Source organism: Prunus mume, linkage group LG2 (assembly GCF_029339155.1).
Source record: "Prunus mume cultivar Tortuosa linkage group LG2, ASM2933915v1, whole genome shotgun sequence".
Taxonomy (NCBI): domain Eukaryota; kingdom Viridiplantae; phylum Streptophyta; class Magnoliopsida; order Rosales; family Rosaceae; genus Prunus; species Prunus mume.
In genome coordinates this window covers 25902701-25910471 of record NC_142699.1, presented here as the reverse complement: position 1 = coordinate 25910471, position 7771 = coordinate 25902701, and the positions used below count along the sequence as shown (strand labels likewise).

Sequence of the window (7771 nt, the reverse complement as noted above, 5' to 3'; positions counted from 1 at the left end):
CACCAGCAGCAGAGAAAGAATCAGAAATTTCTTTGAGGTGTTGAAGATAATCTGCCATAGATTGAGCACCTTTTTGAATCGCTTGGAGTTGAGACCGGAGTTGATGGATGCGAGCATCAGAGACACCACCAAAACGTTGTTCAAGCTTGATCCAAAGATCTCGAGCAGAAGAGACACCAACAGTGAAAGGAATAACATCTTCTGAGAGTGTAGAATTTAACCAAATCAACAGATTCTGATCTTTTTCATACCAAAGCTCAAAGGCTGAATTAACCGATCGATCTGGAAGGAAAGGCGGTGGACATGGCTCAGTACCTTCAACAATGCCAAAAAGTTTGTAGCGCCTGAGAATTGGGGCAAACAGAGCACGCCATGGAAGATAGTTAGATCGCTTGAGCTTAATCGGCACCATGCTTCCAATATTCTGAATCGTGAGAGAAGCATACGAATTGGACAAGTTAGGGTTTGTCGAAGAATTTGGGGGAATATTCGGAGATGCAGAATCTGACGGAGACGCCATGGCAAACAAAAACGATAATTGCAGAAGAAGAACAGCAAGAATCAGAGAAACGAAGCGGAAGAATGGATGGAATTGGCCGTGAGGCAAAAGGCGAATGATACCATGTAGAAACTCTGTGGTATTGTAAAAGAGAGAGAGAGAGAGAAGAAGAGAAAAGAGAGAAAGGTTTCTCAAGAATTAAGAGATCTGTTATGTCTCATTAATTAACAAAAGAATTAATACAATTACATATATATAGCCTTTCGACTATTTACAAACCAACCACAGAAAACAAACTAATTACATGAGTAACAAACTTATAACAGACTGAACTAATAACCAACCAACTTTAGTTATGAGATATCATCTTCATCTTTATAAGTTTCTCAATAAATTAGGTGATAAACTTTTCACCTCCTTAGGTGGTAAGATTACGTGACAAGTTCTTCAATGAGTGACTTTGTGATGTTCCACCCACCTACTGGGGGCTGCCTTGCTATTGTGAAAAGGTGGGGATATTATGTAACAAAATTAAGTAATTATGTGTGGTTGGTAAATTGTCACCTTTAGATGGTGAGCTACTTGGTGCTACATCAGCTAACGGAACTTCTCTCAAATCTAACGGAATAGCTAACGTGAGACACTTATTGAAAGTGTAAGTGGTATATTGCGACAGGTTTCAAAGAACAAGTGGTAATCTGAGACGACTTTAACAGTGTAGGGGGCATATACGTAAATAAGCCAAGAAATTATGTGATAAAATTAAGTAAAAGAGGTGGGGCGCCATACTAACTTTAGGGGTGGGGTCAAAAATTTAGGTGGGGGTGATTAGGCCTCTAACATCGGTTAAAAGAAATTAATTGAATACATATATACAAAGAAGGAAAAATTTAGGTGGGGAAATTTTAAATAATTTAAAGTAAAAAGATCAGGGGATATAAACGAGATAAGTTTTTTTTTTTTTTTTTCCTCCATGTGAGGAGGTGTCAAAAACAAAATTTCAATCAAAATATCTTTCAAACTTCGAATAGTAATAATAATTTTCAATAAGTAAATTGACATTTGTACCAAACAGTCATGTATCACTGGTATCTCATTCACTTGCTGCCATTGCCGCATCGCAAAACTTTAATTTGGTTGTGCTTTTTTAGCTTTTAATTTCTTAATTTCATATTTCTTAAAAGATTTTGACATTATAATATGTCAAAAGACTGAAAACTCAACCTCCGTCAATTAACGTAATTGTGATGTGTCCTTGATTTGCAATGGTTAACAAATTATAATGGTAAAATGACTAAAATTGAAATTAGGCTTAATTATATTAATTCTCTTTGAAACTTCGATCAAATCTCACTTTACCCCCTTAAATTCAAAATAGCTTACGAGGTTTGCTTACCGACTTTGTCCCCTGCCGTCTCATCCAAAAATCTGTTAACTTTGATGACGTGGCAGGGGTGTTTTTGTAATTTCGTGCACATGGATCAGAATCCACCAATTGAGTGGGTGATGTGGCAAGTAGAGCCCACCTCAACATGAATAAAAATATAATTAAAATAACTAAAAATTAAAATAAATTAAAAAATATATATATATTCAAGGAGCATTGGTGTAATTAAACTTTCAAACTACTGACACTAAAGTATAATTTAGCCCAAATTATAGAAGCTAAAATTGAAAGCATAAAACTATGATGTGTATTCTTTGCACATGGTGCCTGGTGCAATGCAACGCAAGTGTTCGTTATTCTCAAATTCTCAACATGTTGAAAGTTTTGAGCCTTAAAATTTACAGTAACCAAAATATTAAAATATAATATAAAATGAATGACAAAATAATAGAATACATAGAAGTTAGGTATTGTTAGGCCATCTCCAATCATAGGGTTAAATGTAGTCCAGGGCTAAAAATTTAGCCCTCCAAAATATTAATTTTTTAAAGAATAGTATAGGGTTAAATTTTTCCATTTCCAGTCATGTAGAGCTATATTTTAGGGTCCTTCATATTTTATTATTTTGAGAAAAAGTATGGTACAACACATACATTCCACAACTATGTATTGTTTAATTTAATTAAATTACTATTTAGAGACAATATTCCATGACCAAGAATTTTTTATAATTTTTTTAAACAACACTAAACATTTGAAAAGGTGACTACATTTTTTTTAAAGGATGGTATTCAATGGTTTGACATCCAATGGTCATGATCAATAATTTTTTATAATTTTTTTTATCAATGCATGTGCTTTATATTATCAATGCAAGTACACTTGTTCATGTATATACTTCAAAACAATAATCTTCATCTCTTTCACATATCGCAGATTTTCGCTACTTGAAATTTGTGCACAACGCCACTGATCGAAGGTTGGAAGGATCATATGACTACATTGTAGTTGGTGGAGGAACATCAGGGTGTCCATTGGCAGCAACTTTATCAGCAAAATACAAGGTGCTCCTCCTCGATGAAAGCTTTCCTCTAGGACTCCATTAAAGAGCTCAATCAAGCTTAGCAATCACAGAAGGTAGAAGAGAGAGTTTGAGAGAGAGATTTGATATTGAAGGAATATTTTTCATTATTATCTCAAAGAAACAGTACCAGCTTATATATACATACATGTAGATCAGTAGCTTAATTAACACTAACCAGCTGATTAACTTAACAGACTACCAACTAACTAGTAATCGTAACTAACATGCCAGCTAATCTGCAGCAGGAAGATGATGGAAAGACACCAGTCGAAAGGTTCGTGTCCCAAGATGGTATTGATAATGTAAGAGGCAGGGTCCTCGGCGGAACCAGCACCATCGGTGCCGGCGTCCACGCTAGAGCTAACACCTCATTCTATAGTCAATCAGGAGTTAATTGGGACTTGAATTTGGTTAATAAGGCATATCAGTGGGTTGAGGACACTCTTGTGGTCAAGCCAAAATCTTAGTCTTGGCAATCTGTTATAGGAAAGGCATACTTGGAGGTTGGTTTTCTTCCAAACAATGGATTTAGTTTGGATCACATACGGGGAACTAGACATACCGGCTCAACTTTTGACAATAATGGAACGAGACATGCAGCTGATGAACTGCTTAATAAAGGAAACCCTAAAAACTTGCAGGTTGCAGTGCATGCCTCATCAGAGAAGATCCTCTTCTCTTCCAGTAAATCAAGTATGTTGCATTTGTGGTATTTCCCTATATATTTCCGTTTGATTTGTTTGATAATAATTAACTATAAGCCATTCTCTAATGCAGATCTGTCAGCTATAGGAGTCATTTATAGGGATTCTTTTGGAAGGCCTCGTCGGGCATTTGTACGCGGTAAGGGAGAAGTTATATTGAGTGCAGGACCAATCGGGACGCCTCAACTTTTACTACTTAGTGGCGTTGGCCCAGAGCGTTACCTATTATCACAGAGAATCCCAGTTGTTCGTTTCCATCCTCACGTTGGGCAGTTTTTGTATGACAATCCTCGTAATTTCATTAACATTTTGCCCCCACGTCCAATCGAACCATCAGTTGTAACTGTTTTAGCCATTAAAAGTGAATATTACCAAATTTCTCTCTCGAGCTTGCCACTTTCGAAACCAGCCTTTAAGTCTTTTCCCTACAACATCTTACCCCCTCCCAAATTCGACTTTCGCTCATATTGTTAGCCAAGTTCCAGGACCTTTGTCTTATGGTTCAATCACGCTAAAATCATCATCTAACGTGAAAATCGCTCCAAATGTTAGATTCAATTACTTTTCAAATCCCACAGACCATGCTCTTTGTGTTAGAGGCATGAAGAGGCTTGGTGAGGTCTTAAGGACAGAGGCATTTAGACCATATAAAGCTCGAAATGTGCCGGGTATTGAAGGTTTCAATTATCTGGGAGTACCTTTACCAAAGAACCAAAATGATGATAAAGCCTTGGAAAGATTTTGTCGAGATAATGTAGCCTCATAGTGGCATTATCACGGTGGAAGTCTCGTCGGGAAGGTGCTTGATGGTAATTTCCGTGTTATAGGGATCAAAGCATTACGCGTTGTTGATGGCTCCACAATCCCTTCGAACCATGTAGCCATCCTCAGGGCTACATTATGATGATAGGCAGGTATGTTATAAGATTCTCAATAATCACTTGGTTGAATATGGTTTTCTACTGTGCCCCATTGCTCTTTTTGTATATTCCTTCCAATTTGTGTTTTTGGCAGGTATGTGGGCCTTCAAATCATGCGAGAAAATTTGGTCTGATTGGAGGCTATTCATAATATTCAAGAACAACCTGATCGTAATGCGACCACTCATAGGCTTATTGTGTTTATACAGTTTTTTTTTTTTTTTTTTTAGGGGGGTTAAAAACAACTGTTTTGCTCGCAGATAGAAGAAACCCTGTTCATGTGCCCTACAGTTTACCATATATTATTCACTATAGCGCAATTGATCTCAAAAGCCTACAATTAACCCAAGATAAATTGCAACCCTTTATACGGATCCCAAGCTTCTGCATTTAAAATTGTGCATTTACCCACATTTCATAAAATCTGGAATCATTCATCTAATCCAATCCTTATAAATATGCCACATCGGCTACGGCTACAATAAGTTTATTTCCTTTTTTAAAAACTAACGATGTTAGTGGCTTTGACGACGACAACAACAACAACAGAAATCCCTCCATCTCCAGTCTCACCTACCGCTCTTTTGGTTCTTCCCTCTTGTGTCTTTGTAAGCTGATCTTTTTTTTTTTTTTTTCTCTTTTGGCTTTATAGCTGTTGCAAATCTGCTCCAATCAATAGCTTTTAAATTCCAAATACACTATTGCAATTGATTGTTATTGCAAGCTGTACTTATCAGCAAAAATTGATAATAAAAACAACCCAATTGATTACTATATATTCTGATTGATGAAGGGGCTTGGTCATTTATTTTCTTCAATGCTAGGTTACACTACTCATCGTTAGCAAACCATGGAATTAAAGACGTATGTGAGAAAGAGGAAGAAAGTACAATTTTCCAAATTAACAATCCATCACACCGTCGACACCTGAACTTGGGAGGACGGGATGGACTAGGAGAGCCTACTTGTTATTTAGAACATTTGGATGTATTGACTCTTAGCACAGGAAATTCCTCGTCACAGTTTTCTGAAAACCTAGAACCAATTATGAGTCTACAAGGTCTTGGTTGGCACCTCTTGTAAGCCGAAGCTCCGAAATAAAGTAGAAGATGAAGCCAAAAGACAAAACCAAAAAAAAAAACAGAGGAAGAACTCAGACAACAAAAAAAACAAGAGGAAGAACCAAGAGAATAGTAGGCGAAACTAGAGAATTTATTGTCAAGGGGGGTGTTATTTATTTTTTCTATCAAATGCACTAAACACGTTAGTTTTTTAAAAAGGAAACAAATTTATTGTAGCCGATGTGGCATATTCATAAGTATTGGATTAATTGAATGGTCCAAATTTTTTGAAATGCAGGTAAATGTACCATCTCAAAATACAGAAGCTCGGGATCCCCCTTTATACTCCTCCGAAATTACAATACAAAGTCATTGTAGATACTTCCTTTCATTGGTTCAAATAACATGCATTGCAAAACAGAATTTTTAACCACAAACTTATCATGCACGAGAACCTTTTCATGCTCATCAAATGACTTTTCAAACTCAAATAAAATCAGTCTATGAAGAAACAAGGATTTTTCATTTTCAAGTACATTCAACTTCTTAATCAAATCAAAATTTTCTTTTTCAATAGTGCTAACTTTATGATACAATTCATACATGTCAACTTCATTTTCATACAAGCTATCACTCAACTTCTTTTGGCCATTTTAAGAGTTTCATTCAGTTCATCAAGTTTTTTAACCTTTTCTTCCATCCTGTGATTATGTTATTTGAAATTACAGGTTTCATTGAAAAGCATATCATACTTTTCACATAATTCCCTATATGACTGATCATCTTGTTCCTTGTATGATTGGTCATTTTGTTCCCTGTATGACTGGTAATCCTTCCTATCATCTCCAGACACAGATTCTTCCTTAACTATATAAACTCTAGCAAGGCTAGAGTTATAAACATAACCAACATGAGGGCAAAATTATTTACCTCTTCATACGATGAAGTGATATAGTTGTTGGAATCATCACTATCACTCCATTGTGCGCTAATTGACTCTTCTCTCCCATTAGACTCTGTCATATGGTTATTTTCACATTCCACATCAATGTGATCAACACTGCCACACAGATAGCACTTTACAAAACCCTTCAAACTTTTGTCTTCCCTAAAGCCATAAAAGTCCAAAAAATTTCTCTCCTTAAAAATATTGTCTTGAGAGACACATGTAGACGAATTAGGAAGATTTTGACAATTCCTAGTGACTTTGGTTTTATCTTTGACAACCCTTCTATATTTCTTAACAAACAAGGCAAGCGCATCATGAATGCAAGGAGCAATTTGATACATTTTTATGTTTTCATACCTAATACCAATTAGCACCCGAAGGATCTCTCTATTTATGTTGAAGAGCTGGTGCTCTAATACCAATTGAAATTGAGTACTTAGGTGACGAGGGGTAAATTTAAAATATATTCAACCAAGAACACAACAAACTTCACACACTCTAGACCTTGACCAAATACTCTTATGACTAGTCAACTGTTATATATGAATTATACCAAACAATAACATACACATAGCATACCAAGATGTACCTGCAAGCCTAGAGAATTACTAGAGACAACCTAGGCACTCAGAAGGACCCGTCAATCTAGGCATCCTCTGTCTTAGCAACAACTATGGTGAAAGTGTGTGAAGACAGCATAATCAAGCAAACACCAAACAACAGAAAATGATGACTAGTTAACCGCAAGAACACAAACCCAGAAAACACATGAACATCATGCGATAACTAGTCAACTATCAAGAACACGAACTCATAAAATTTACAGAGATGGAAACCAGAAATTGTTCACCCACGAACCCATCATTGGGAAAAACTAGAGGTCATCAACCGACCAAGCAATCCACTAAGCAAAAAGATTCTTACAATGAAACACTAGCAAGCTCAAGAAATTCCTAGGTCTATTTGGGAAGATGAGCTTTCACCTCCTTTGTGCAATCTTCTTCTCCAGCTTAGCAAAACCGGCAACTTAGGTCTTCATGGTAATGACAACTCTTTCTTCAGCTCTTTCATCCCATGACACCAACTGGCTAAGCTCCAACTCAAACAATAACGAAATTTGGATTCAAAGGAAGAATGACCAATTTCTTCAAGAAACCATACTCTTGA

At 36.3% G+C, this 7771-nt stretch overlaps 1 pseudogene; it reads left to right on the top strand.

The window, feature by feature from the left end:
* The first annotated feature begins 495 nt into the window (after positions 1-495).
* On the top strand, positions 496-4728 carry LOC103324282 ((R)-mandelonitrile lyase 1-like; annotated as a pseudogene).
* The last annotated feature ends 3043 nt before the right edge of the window (positions 4729-7771 follow it).